Source organism: Silene latifolia, chromosome 11 (assembly GCF_048544455.1).
Source record: "Silene latifolia isolate original U9 population chromosome 11, ASM4854445v1, whole genome shotgun sequence".
NCBI lineage: Eukaryota > Viridiplantae > Streptophyta > Magnoliopsida > Caryophyllales > Caryophyllaceae > Silene > Silene latifolia.
The window spans coordinates 120,016,393-120,030,430 of record NC_133536.1 but is presented as its reverse complement, the minus strand read 5'-3'; the positions used below and the strand labels follow the sequence as shown (position 1 = coordinate 120,030,430).

At 48.0% G+C, this 14,038-nt stretch overlaps 1 non-coding gene across 1 annotated transcript; it reads right to left on the bottom strand.

The window, feature by feature from the left end:
- Nucleotides 1-11,307: 11,307 nt before the first annotated feature.
- On the bottom strand, nucleotides 11,308-11,414 carry LOC141616268 (small nucleolar RNA R71). The gene has a single exon (XR_012530623.1). It is a non-coding gene; the product is annotated as a small nucleolar RNA R71 (small nucleolar RNA).
- Nucleotides 11,415-14,038: the final 2,624 nt, after the last annotated feature.

Genomic DNA, 14,038 nt, shown 5'->3' with positions numbered 1-14,038 from the left:
CCGGCGGAGCCCGTGGTGCCAGTGGCAGACCAAAGTCCTTCCCCCACTCGTGGGAGGACAGCGTCGCCGCGGCAACAACGAGGCCCGCCCCGAAGAAATGAAAGAAGTCCGACTCTCCAAAGTCGGACAACAAGAAGCCCTTCCCGCCTGATGGAGAGAAGCCAGACTAGGGTTACGAGGAGCCGATCGCCGCGTGTCATTCGACACGTGGTCAGACAGGCCCTCAGTGCCTATGTCCTCGAAGTCTCGATCTTGACTAAACCGAAGCCGCCCCCTATCATACAAAGGGGATAGAGACCCAACCGACTATGCCGAGGCTTTCAAGTCGTACATGTCGGTATGGGAGCAGCCTGATGAGGTATGGTGCCGAGTCTTCCCAACGACCCTTCATGGGATGGCCCAGAGTTGGTACAAGGGGCTACCTAATGGTTCGGTATACTGCTACGCCGACCTAAGGGATAACTTCATAGCCCAGTATGCTTGCAACAAGAGAAGGGCCGTGGAGACATCGGATCTCCTCACTATCCGACGGGGGAGGACGAGTCTCTACGAAGTTACGTGAAGAGATTCGACGCAAAGGTTCAAAGAGATCCGAGAGTCGAACACCGAACCGGCGCCTTCGCACCGATGAAAGGCCTCCCGAAAGGCGAGTTCAAAAACGAGCCGATCAAATGCGAGGACCTCAACCTGGACACCGCCGAGAAAGATGGCCGACCGAGCCGTAAAGGTGGAGGACTATCACAAGACTGGGTAGGCCACAGCGAACTGGGCACCCGAGAGGAAGAGCCGCCGGGAGAATGTTGATGAAGGTCGCCGTGACATGAATCGGTCACGGCTGAGAGATTTAATAGGAAGCGAACTCGGCGGGCGCCGGGGAGTTCGGGACCATACACCCGAGCGGTGCAAAGCAGTCTCACCCCCTGGTCAAATCACCGGCCGAGGTCTTTGCCCTAAGCAAGAATGAAGGGCGAAAATGGGCAAGGCCCCCAAGGCGAGGGGGACGGCGACATGAGCCGATTCTGCGACTACCATGGCCAAGCGGCCATAAGACCGACAACCGTCGGCATCAAAGAACGCCATCGAGGAGCCGATCCGAAAGGGGCCCTCGGCAAGTATGTAGCCGGAGGCCCGAAACAAGCTCCGACGGGGCGAATAGAAAATCGATATTCCAAATAATGAGAGTGATCCAGGTTGTCATCGGAGGGAACGAGAACGGTGGGTCGGCTAATGGGCACAAACGGCACCTGAATGAGCTATACCAAGCCATCAACTTTGTGCCCAAAACAGCGATCCCCGCTTCCACAATCCCCGATATAACCATTGGGAAGAAGGACTACGAGGAGTCGTCGCTCCGCACAAATGACCCGCTTGTAGTCCACCTAGACATAGCCAACCACTTGGTCAAAAGGTGCCCGATTGACACAGCGCCTACACAAACATCATGTTCGGAGTGCTTTCTCAATCTCGGTGCGAAGATTGAAGACCGAGCCCCCGCACCAACCCGCTATACTGACTTCTCCGGGTCGGCCTGGTACCCCTGGGGTCAATCAGACTACCGGTGATGTTTGGCCAAGCCGATGCGGCCAAGAATGTTTTATCTGAGTTCGTGGTCATTGATGGTTCGTCTACCTACAATGTTCTCATAGGCCGAGTCACTTTGAGCGAGGCCGACGTAGTGATGTCCATCCGGGCCCTGACATTGATGTATGTCTCAGACCTGGGGGAAGTGCAAAAGCTCGTCTCAAAGGACGAAAGAGACGAAATAGTCAATGTCCAAGTATCTGCCAGGGGGTGCAACATGCAATCCCTCAAAGTGGCGAAAAAATCAGGGAAAGGGAAGAGCCCATCCTTACAACAGGAGGGTGATCCGATGAGCACCAACAACGTCGGCATGGTCGAAGGAGCCCAGACCGAGGAAGTGGAAATTGACCCAGGGCGCACCGGAATTGTCGGTGTCGGCCTGGAGCCAAAATTCAGAGCCGATCTCCTAGACCTGCTGAGGAAGAACAAAGACGTCTTCGCGTACTCAGCCGCCGAGATGCCAGGCGTGAGCCGGGAGGTGATCGTTCACAAGCTGAACGTACTCTCCACCGCTCGCCCTGTCAAGCAGAAGATGAGGAACTCCTCGGTCGAGAAGGATGAGGCCATCAAGGCCGAGGTAGACAAATTGTTAGAAGCAGGCTTTATCATGCCTTGTACTTACCTCGAGTGGCTAGCAAATGTTGTAATGGTGAGGAAGTCATCAGGGGCGTGGAGGATGTGTGTAGATTTTACCAATCTTAATAAAGCGTTCCCTAAAGATTGTTATCCCTTGCCTCGAATAGATAGTTTAATCGACGCGACGGCAGGCTACACCATGCTAAGCTTGCTAGACGCCTTCTCAGGGTATCATCAGGTGTTTATGGCCGAAGAAGACATGCCTAAGTGCGCATTCATCACCGGTAACGGCACATACATGTATAAAATGATGCCGTTCGGTTTGAAGAACGCTGGCGCAACTTACACTAGGCTGGTGGACAATGTGTTTCAAGATCAAAAAGGGCGAAACATCGAGGCTTACGTCGACGATGCTATTGTAAAAAGCAAGTCTGACAGCGAGCACTTGGCCGACTTGAGCGAAACATTTTGTTCACTAAGGAAATACAAGATGAAGCTTAACCCAATGAAATGCAACTTCGGTGTCCGGGCCGGCAAGTTTCTCGGCGTGCTTGTCAGCGCCAGGGGAATTGATGCCAATCCAGAGAAGGTCCAAGCGATACTAGACCTGCCGGAGCCGAGAAATCGAAAAGAGGTTATGACGCTGACCGGGAGAATGGCGGCTCTTGCCTGCTTCATCTCTCGGTCGGCCGACAAGAGCACTCCGTTCTTTACGGTGCTGAAAGGGAATAAAGACTTTAGCTGGGGGGAGCAACAGAGCACAACTTTTAGGCAACTGAAAGCTCACCTTCTGACACTGCCAACCCTGTCCAGGTTGATGCTGGGGGAGACGCTATATCTATACTTAGCAGTTACCTCGGCCACGGTCAGTGCCGTAATCGTCCGGGAAGAAAATAAGCAGCAACACCCAATCTACTTTATCAGCCATACACTGCTGGCCGCCGAAAGAAACTACCCACTGATCGAAAAAGCGGCCTTCGCCGTCGTCGTTGCCGCAAGGAAGTTAAAACCCTACTTCGACGCACATCCCGTGACGGTCTTAACCGACCAGCCATTGGAGAAAGCCTTAGAAAAATTCGAAAAATCCGGCAGACTTATCAAATGGGCAGTGGAGCTCTCCGGCTTTGGCATCCAGTACAAGCCGAGGCCTTCGATAAAAGGGCAAGCGCTTGCAGACTTCCTGGCTGAGTGCACATATCAAGAAGAATCAAATCCCGGTGTGTGGGAAGTATACACCGACGGGTCCTCCACGGCAAACAGCTCAGGAGCCGACATCCTTATCACCAGCCCTAACGGGGACGAGTTTGTGAACGCCTTGAAGTTTACCTTCTCGGCCTCAAACAACGAATCCGAATATGAGGCGGTGATAACTGGAGTCGAGTTAGCTAGAGCTGCCGGGGCGGAGCATATTGTGTTGAAGACATACTCACTCCTAGTGACCAATCAAATCAGAGGAGAGTATGAGGCTCGAGACGACGGGATGGTGAGGTACCTGGAAAGGGTAAAAGCCGACACCGCAAAATTGAAATCTTTCCAAATACAGTGCATCCCCAGGTCCGAGAACAACCGAGCCGACGCTCTCTCAAAACTTGCCGTTCAAGCATCAAGAATGTCGGTCGAACCGTCTTTGGTGGATATCGAAATGCTAAAAGCATCACTGAGACCGTCGGCATGGTGGGCGACATCGAAGCCGAGACGACGTGGATGACTCCGATAATGAAATACAAACTAACAAAAGAGTTACCGGAGGACCGCAGTCTCTCTCAGAAGTTAAGAAGGATCATCGCAAGGTACTTGGTGTTCGAAGGAGAACTATACAGAAGGTCCGTGATAAGACCACTTTTGAAATGTGTCGGCCCAGCCGACGCGGAGCTCATACTGACAGAGATTCACGAAGGCATCTGCGGACATCACATGGGGGAGAGAACGTTAGCCCACAAAGCTCTCCGAGCCGGCTACTTCTGGCCGACCATGCTGAAAGATTCCAGAACAAAGACCACGAGGTGCAAGAATTGTCAGATGCATGCCCCGGTAATACATGCACCTTCCCGAGACCTACAACCGGTACTTAGTCCCCTACCATTTGCACAATGGGGGATGGATTTACTAGGACCTTTTCCGACGGCCTCCGGAGGAAGGAAATACCTGATCGTCGCCGTTGACTACTTCACCAAATGGGTCGAGGCTGTCGCGGTACCTGCCAAGACCACGGCGGCCGTAAGAAAGGTGATTTGGGAGAACATCATAACTCGTTTTGGGTTACCCCAAGTCATGGTATTTGACCACGGCCGCGATTTTTGGAGTGACATGGTGATGAACTGGCTGGAAGAGCTCGGTATCAAATTCGCATACTCCTCCGTCTGCCACCCTCAGAGCAACGGCCAGGCGGAGGCAGCTAATAAAACAATACTGAACGGGTTGAAAAAGAAGGTTGAAGATCTAAAGGGAAGATGGGCTGATGAACTACCCGGCGTCCTGTGGTCACTTCGAACCACGGAAAAAGAAGCAACGGGGCATGCCCATTCCACCTAGTCTATGGGTCCAAGCCGTCCCGCTAATTGAAGCGGCCAGTGCGACATTTAGAACGCAAACTTTTGACCCAATCGAAAATGAGGAAGGCCTGAGAGCCTCCCTAGACCTGGTCGAAGAAAGTCGAGATACGACACGGCTCAACTTGGCAGTATATCAAAACCGAATGAGAAGAGCATACAACCGTAGGGTCCACAAAAGGGACTTAAGAGTAGGAGATCTAGTCCTAAGAAAGTCGGCCGCGACAAACAAAGGAAACATCCATGGTAAAATGACGGCCAACTGGGAAGGACCCTACAAAGTGGTTGAAGAAATGAGGCCGGGGACATACCGGCTGACAGACATGGAGGGAGTGCCTCTAATGAGCCACCGGAACACGTAAACCTTAGAAAATACTTCATATAGCGGCGGAGGTGTCCGAGACCGTTGTGGGCACCCCAACGCGTGATTATATCTAATAAAGAGTGATCCAAGTTTTCCATCAAAATGAAGAGTCCCCTCCGTAGTCGTACGAAGGTAGACGCCACGGCCGGCCGGCCAAACCGCACGATAATGGCGATTGATACTCGCGAAAGCGACCAACATGCTTAGTAGACGCCAACCGGGCAGTCACTACCAATGCAGTTGATACTCGCGAAAGCGACCAACATGCTAAGGAACGTATAAGTACAGTTGAGAAACGCAAATCTGACCGCCTCGGCCCATCCGGGAGTGGCAGAGGAAGCGATCAACATGTCTATAGATACGAACGCTGTCGAGCCCTAACCTCGATTGCCTCGGCCAAAGCCGGGAGTGACGGGGAAACAACGACCGATACGCTAACATGTTCACAACGGCAGTTGGGAAGCGCAAATCTGACCGCCTCGGCTAAGACCGGGAGTGGAGGAGGAAGCGACCGACATGCCAACATGTTTGAAGACATGTTTACAACAGCAGTTGGGAAGCGCAAATATGACCGCCTCGGCTAAGACCGGGAGTGGAGGAGGAAGCGACCGACATGCTAACATGTTTAAAAACGTTTAAGTACAGTTGAGATATGCAACCTAACTACCTCGGCCAGGCCGAAGGTAAAAACGAAAAAGCGCTCAATATGTTAAAAACGTAAGAAGACAACTCAATGGAGAATGAGATCAAAGCCTCGGCCAAGCCAAAGGCAAATAAACAAACTTTATTAAAAAAAATGTTTACAAGGCAAAACAAAGTCGACGGCCGTCCCCATAGGGATAGCCTAAACACAATCTACCAAACTTTATCAAAAAAAAGAGAAGGTACAACAAAAGGTTACAAACATAAGACTTGAAGCGCCAAAAAGGATGGCAGGGAGGAAAGGCTTATCAGTTGGCCCCCGAACAGCTGAAACTGTCAGAAGGGCCGGGTGAATTTGTTGACGACCGCCCGTCTCCCTATGCTTGTTGCTGCTCGCCACCGGCAGCAGTAGCAGCATCACCAACGGTGGACAGTGCAGGGGAGAGCTTGGCAGCTTCACTTGCCTTTGCCCTCTCAGCCTCCTCTCTGGCCTCCTTCACCTTAGCATCCCGGGCCGCCTTCTCCTCGGCTTCCTGAGCAGCCTTCGCCGCCTTTGCCTTCTCCGCAGCCTTTGCCTCCGCAGCAGCCGCCTTCTCATCAAGAAGCCGGTCAAAATCTTTCCACGGGAAGGAGCCTTCAGGAAGGAGCTCTTTAATTACCTCCCTGGTAGCATCTTCGGCCTGGTCCCGGTACTGGGCACACATGTCAGGGATGATGACGGTTTTCAGCGTCTCAATGTCCTTCTCCCTCTGGGCAAGGATGGCCATTTTGTTCTTGTGCTCCTTCGCCTCAGCCGAATGCAGAGTCTTCCATCTCTCCTTCTGCCCAACCACGGCGTTATAGCCGCCCTCAAATTTATCTTTCTCCTCCCGATGCTTAGCGGCATCAGCCAATGCAGCCTCAACCTTGGCCCTCTCGGCTAGGACCGCCTTCTCAGCGTCCTCCCTAAGCTTTCGCTCAGCGAGGAAGTCCTTCATGGCGGCCTGGAAGTCTTTCTTCGACTTCTCGGCCTCCCTCTTAGAAGCAGCAAGCTCGATCCTAAGCCGCTCGAGCACAGGGCCAGCTTGAGCCATGACCTCTTCTTGCTCCATAATATGATTGGCGGCTAGTTCAGTCCACTTCCCCAACCTCTTGGACAACCTTCTGCCTTCCGCCACAAGCTGAGCGGGGGAAACCTTCTGGGATGAGGAGTCAACGGTGACATTTTTACCGCCCGTCTGCACAGGCTGCTTCTCCAACTGCCGTTCAGTGAGAACGACAGCCGGCGACGGCTGATCTACAAAAAACCCAGACAAAGCATCCATGTCAACATTCATTGACATGTCAGAGATCATGTCATCAGGAATGCCCAATGAACCTGCTAAATCCGAGTCATGGGTTAGATCCGTACCAGTCTTAGCCTTCTTGGGCAGAGAGCCGGCTGGTCCCTTTCCTTTCCCGGCCTCGGTAACAGCAGCGGCGGCAGGCTCGGCCTCTTTTCTCTTATTTGAAGGAGGAGGACCCTCCACAACGGTGACCTCCTCTTCAATATTGACGACCACCCGCTCCTTTTGGACTACGGGGATTGAAGATTGAGCTGGAGTTGACGCCGTTGCCGCTGTAGACGTTGTCTGTGGTCTCCGGCGCGGCACGTTACCGGCAATCTGCGCTTGAGCCGCCGCCACATCCATTGCCTTCAACTGCTGCTCCATAAGTTCGTGAGGGGCCGGTCTGCGATAACGTGGCGCGGCCTTAGGATGCAGCTTAACAACTCTCCCGTTCTCGTCAAGTCCCAACCTCTCGAGGACGGAGACATGCAGTTCCCGGCCAAATCGGTCTGCAAAAGAAACGAAGCAGGAGTTAAGCAAAAGAAATAAACCAAGGCTCAAATACAGAAACAAAAAGAGCAAAGATGGGCCTCATACCGACCCCACTCACCCTGGCTTAGGGCCGGTATGAGGCCGACGTGGCAAAGCAGCTCATCCTGAAGAACGATCTGCGTCGGGGGCATCCATCCCTTCGGCGTGCCATCCTTCTCAGCCTCAAACAGCCTCATTGCCCGCTTTTCGTCCTCATTAAGATAGACCTTCAAGGCGTCCATCTTAAGCTTATTCCGGGAGACATATATGTCATGCTCCCCTTGATTCTCACACCGCAAATTGACGCGGCTCTGAAAGGACCAGGGCAGCGGATAGTCCTCCGGAACCTCGACGTATACCCACCGCCCCTTCCAGTCCTTGCAAGATGTCAACTTGGAAACGGTAACATAACCCGCCTCGGTCTGTATGTTGTACCATCCCGTGCCACCTAGGGCAGTCTGCCGAAGATGGTGGAGCCGGCGGAAGAGGTTCACCGTTGGGGCCTCCCCTTTAAAAAGACATAACCATACAAAGCCAACAATCGTCCTGATGGCCAACGGATGCAGTTGGGCCACGGCGACATTCATGGCTTTAATGATGGCAGCAACGTATTCATTAAGAGGAAACCGGAGCCCATACTCCAGGTGTCTGATGTACACGCCGATACAACCCTTGGGAGGGCAACAGACGGCCTGATCACCCTCAGGAACAATTATTCTATACCCCTCGCCGAAGGAGTAATGATCTTCAAAAAGGTCAGAACCGGAACAACTAGCGAACTTGTTCGTCCAAGCACGATCAGGATTGATCGAACAGGCGTCGCCGTGCCACGAGAAATGCAGCCTTTTTACGACAGAAGGGGTCGCCTCATCATCATCATCATCATCAATACCCTCCAAAAATCTCTCATCAATTTCAGGAGAAGGAGACTTGGGGCCCCCGAACCCTATCGGGGTGACAACCAGTGGCTCCTGCTCATCAGGATGCGACGGTTCGCCCCCCGGCGCAGAGGTACTAGGCATAGCATCAGCAGAAGACATAGTGGCAACAATTATTTGAACAAGTAAAAAGTTGGAAATATTTGGTTGTTTACCTTGGAAGAAAGTGTTACGCCGAGTAACGCTTTGAAGACTAGAGAGAAATTTCTTCGAAAAAGCTAAGAGAGAGGAAATTTTTTGAGAAAACGAAGTTTGATGGCTAAAATGAGGGGGTAACTGCTCTATTTATAGAGCAAAGCCCATGAGGCGGACCAATCAGGGCAAAGCCCATGAAACGTCCACCAATCAATGCCAAGCCACGTGTCAAGCATGCAGCCACGGAATGTCAATCGACATACAGTTACAAATCTTCTTCGACACGCTCCTTGGTATCTACTTGCCACCGGCCAGCTGATCAACCAAGCTTGGCAGCATCGGCCGGGGGGCAATCAAAAGCAAACGGCACTCTCAACCTTGGTCTCGGCCAGCGCCATTTTCTTTTCCACATTTGATGTCCATTACACATCCATGTGGAGGGGGGATACGGTACGGCCTGACCAGAACCAAGCCGAGGAAGAAGAAGCCGGGGAAGAAGTCCAACATGTGCAGAATACGCTCAACACTCATCGAAGGTCCATGCCACGGCATAGACTACGCTGGGGGCAAATTGATGGGGCATATTCTGCACCCGCTGAGCGAGTCAACATATTGAGGAAGGTCAAAGCAAGTCAACGTATTAGGCAGCCTAACCGACTCAGCCAGTCGGCCTGTCACTTGGGTCTCGGTCTCGACATCTAGTCGGCCGAGAGACATATCCGCGTACTCACATCCAAGTCCCCTCGGCATGGAGTAAACCAAGCCTGCCGGCTTGCCATGGGTCACTCGGCCGAGGGTAGAACGGTCTTTCCACCTGCTAGCCACTTGGCCACTACGTGACAAAAGGTGAAAGCCTATAAATACTCCACTTCTCTCATTGAGAAGAGGATCCGAAAACTATCCCAAAACTCACTATTAATCTGGTATAAACTCCCTTATCTCTCTACAATATACTTTGCCAAGTAACACACAACTTAATCTCTTTAAGTTTACTGACTTGAGCGTCGGAGTGAGTACGCTCGGTACCAAGCCGATCCCTCAGTTTGTTCATCTTAAACAGGAAAGAGCGAAAGGAAGAGTCAAGAAAAGACATCATTCAACAAGCTTACGTGGTCACAAATCCTGCTCCGGAATTACACCCGGAACAATTCTCTTAATACCTTTTTAATTATTGATAATTACTTTCATTTGTTCATCATATTTCATTTTGTTGGTATGATTGACAACCTTGCTAGCATGATCAACATGATAATGAGTGAGTAGTGACCTAGCTAGGGTTAATGGGTAATTTGGGGAACCCAACATGGGGAATGATTCATGTTTAAATTAATATGCTTTCATGGTTTATTTGCTTGCTTGTTTTGATCTCAACTCATGCACATGTTATGTTTGATGAAATGCGAGCCTATGAATCCTTGCATTTTTTTACCCATCACCGATCTTTTCAATGAGACTTGTAAGACATAAACCAACTCGAGTCTCATTAGACCATGCATGTTGTTGAGTAGGGAAGATTAAGTCGACTTGTAGGTGTTGTACAATCTAATCGATTCGGCTCCGGGACCCAAACTTTCCTAGGATTGTAAGATATAACCCAACTCAATCCATCACAACAATAATTGCTTGCTTATAATTTGAGAACATGTTTGTATGATCAATTCCCATGAATCCCCTATGACCCCATGATACCCTAGTGCTTTTTATCAATTGTTTACAACCATTTCAATTCATCTTGCTTATTTACTTTCATTTCTATTTAGTTTAGTGACCTTCTACATCAACCCAAATTGTGACACCCCTAAGACACCACTAGTTTCAATAGAAATCTCATCACAATTCCCGTCCCTTGGGATCCGACCTTTACTTGCCTCTTTACTAATTGTAGAGTATTTTGTGAAGCTATAAATTGTGTTTTGGTCTAGGTTCTCCTAACGACAAGTTACCGAAAAGATATAGTAAGTCTGACCAAAAATGGCGCCGTTGCCGGGGACGGTGTTAACTTGATTTAGATTTTCTTATATTGTTATTAGTTGTGTCTTTCTTCGCCTTGAGGAAGTAAAACTCCCCAAGGTTTGTTCTAATTGTTTTCGAGTTGTTTGATATTTTTCATGTTTAGAAGGTCACAAGGTGATTTGTTACCTTTTGATCGTGAAATTGAAAGAACTTTGACAACCAATAGAAGACTTGCTAGGAGAAATTTGAGGGGTATTAGTGAGGTTGTAGATACTCAACCAACTATTGAGTTCATCAACCCTTTTGCAAGAGAAGGTGAGGAGAACCCAACACAAAATACCACACAAAATAAACCCACAATGCCTAAGTTTTCATCACATTCCGTACCCACCGAGGAGAACCTACCCAATGGTACTCCCACACCACAACATTTGACCGGAAATTTTATTGCCAAATCCGCCTTTATCCAATTAGTCGAAAGAAGCCAATTTGGGGGGATGCCTAGTGAAGACCGTCATTCTCATATGGAGACCTTTTGTGACTATTTTGATGCGATTTCTCAAACCGGTGTAACTCAAGACCAAATTCGATGGGTCTTATTTCCTTTTTCTCTAATTGGCACCGTGAAACAATGGTTGAAGGGCCTTGATAAGGCCACTCTCGGAATTGACTCTTGGAAAAAGTTGGCTCTAGCTTTCTACAAAAAATTCTACCCACCGGAAAAGACTAACATGCTAAGAGCTCAAATTACGGGTTTTAAGCAAAGGGATGATGAATCTTTGTATGAAGCTTGGGAGCGGTTCAAGGGAATTTGTCGCTCATGTCCTCACCATGGACTTAGCGAGTGGTTCTTGGTACAACAATTTTGGAACGGTCTATATGAAGATTCAAGGAACATTCTCAACATGGGATCAAATGGAATGTTCACTGAAGTTGATGACAATCAAACTTGGAACAAAATTGAGGAAATGGCGGTCCATAACTCACAATATAGTAGACCTCGCAAGGCTACTAGAGGAGGAAAGCATGAAGTGGACTCCGTTACTCAATTGGGTGCTCAACTTAGTGCTCACATGGACACAATCAATTTGAAGTTTGAAAAAGCTATGGTTAGACTTGAAGAAGCCTCAAAATCACCAAAGCATCATGTTAATGCCATGACGACATCTTCATCAATCCCAAGTGGGATATGTGAGAATTGTGGAACTTTGGGACATGACCAAAGTGAATGTAGGGGAACAAATGAACAAGTGAATGCTTTCCAAGCATACAAGAGTGGTACCCCTTATTCCAACTATTACAATGAAAACACCAAATTCCATCCAAATCTCTCATACAAAAGCCAAATTGTTCAAAACCCTCAAACAACATACACCCACCTCCCATGAGAAACCAAAATCAAAGACCCTTTTACAACCAAAACCAAGGTTACCAAAATCAAAATCCATACAATCAACAAAATGACCAAGGTTTTGATGTTCAAAAAGCGGTCCTCCAAATGCAAAAGAATCAACAAGAATTTTTCACTCAAATGCAAAAAGATAGTCAAGCAAAGGAAACCACCATCAACAACATTCTAGCTCACACCAAGATGTTGGAAACCCAATTGACTCAACTAGCATCTTCAAGCTCACAAAGACAAAAGGGGCAATTACCACCTCAAAGTAATCCCCCAAGGCATGAAACGTTAGTGCCATTCACTTGAGAAGTGGTACAAGGTATGAAGCACCGAAGAAGCAAGTTGAGGATGAAGTTGTGGAAGCTAGTGATAAGGAAGAAATTGTGCAAAACTCCAAAGATGGAGAATCATCAAAAGAAGAAATTTCAAAGAAAAATGAAGACAGTGTCAAGGAGAAGGAGCCCATTGTGATTAGACTTCCTTTTCCAAGTCGTCAAGCCAAGCCCAAATTGTAATACCCCGTATTTTATATAATCGATTAAACGGATATTATTATATATTAGTATTATACATTTTATATTGGTTGCATCGTAATATCGTGAATGTTATTAAGTCGGGTTTATATCGTATATGTTGAGTCAGGCTACATCACATTTTGTCTTTTGGGTCAAGAATCGTATCACCCATTTAACCATCTACATTTACCCAACGACCATACCCGTTTAACCCATTTGCCTTACCCGGAACATGTAACCACCATTTACCCTAAACCTAATCTAAGAGCCGCTCTCCCTCTCCCCTCTTTTCATTTTATCATTCATAAAACCATTTCTAAACCTAGAGAAAGGGAGAGGAAGAAGAATTGTCGAGCCTTTCATTCGATTGAAGATTTCTCATCGATTCCAACCTAATTCGATTTCCCTGTTTGTAAGTCGATTTCATTCCATTGTTTATACTGTTTTAATGTGTTCGTCTTCAAAAAGTTTGAAAAGAGAGTCCGTTTATTTGATGTCTAGTTTATGCATATAAAATCTCGTAGTCAAATTCTTTATGGTTTGTCCTAGGTGATTTATTTATGAACATGTCGCTGAAAAGTCCGCGAATCTGATTTGGTTGTGGAAAATGATTTGAAACCCTAATTTTTATGTCGATTCAGTAATGAGGCTTCTTCATACATCATCTTTGTATAGTCTAGATGATAATAGGATTTGAAATTACTGCAAAATAATGTTTTAAACTCGTTTTATGAATCAATACGTTTTATGCGACGGTTTCTGTCAGGTTTTGGAAATCCGTCTGAAAACCCTTGATAAGTTTGGAATTTGAGAAAAACACGTTAGATATAATTTGTAGCTAAAACTCATCGGGTTCCAATCCAGTTGGCCTTGTATCAATTTGATTTTTCTGGAATTAGTTATGTATTTTATACCGAGTCTGCCATGTGCAGGAAAATCAGAGAAAGTTGTGTTTGTTCCTTAAGTTGATATTCCTATTAAATTACGATGAGTCTAGGTTATGTGAATGATTAATTGACTGAGTAGGTGGTAATTATACATAATTATGTTATGTAGGTGATGGATATGTGAAGGATCATAATTGATTGCTTGTGCGTGCTTGGATTGCGAAAAGGTAGGGAAATACACTTGACTTATTATCGTTGTTGTTGAATTGTGTTGACTTGTTTGTGTTTCATATGACCAAACTGTGAACGTTGACTTGATTCGTGGTTGTTGATTCATGTTATGCTTCATATCCTTGAATGTGCTTGACTGAATTGATCGTATTGAGTGTATTATCACAACATTCGGTAACCGGCATGATTCTATGATTTACCAGTTCAATGATATACATATTGTGTTGCATTAATTTCTTGAGCATTCATATGCATTGGAGATGGAGGATGTTGTGGTGACGTGGGGTGGTGATGATGATGTTGTGATAAGGCCCAGGGCGGGTTCTGCAGACTCGCCACGGTGTCCTCAACAAGCGGTGGCGGATCGGCTACGGTCGATTTATAGTCTCTGGGATCGGTATGGGTCAGGTTGTACGGGTTATGAGTCGCG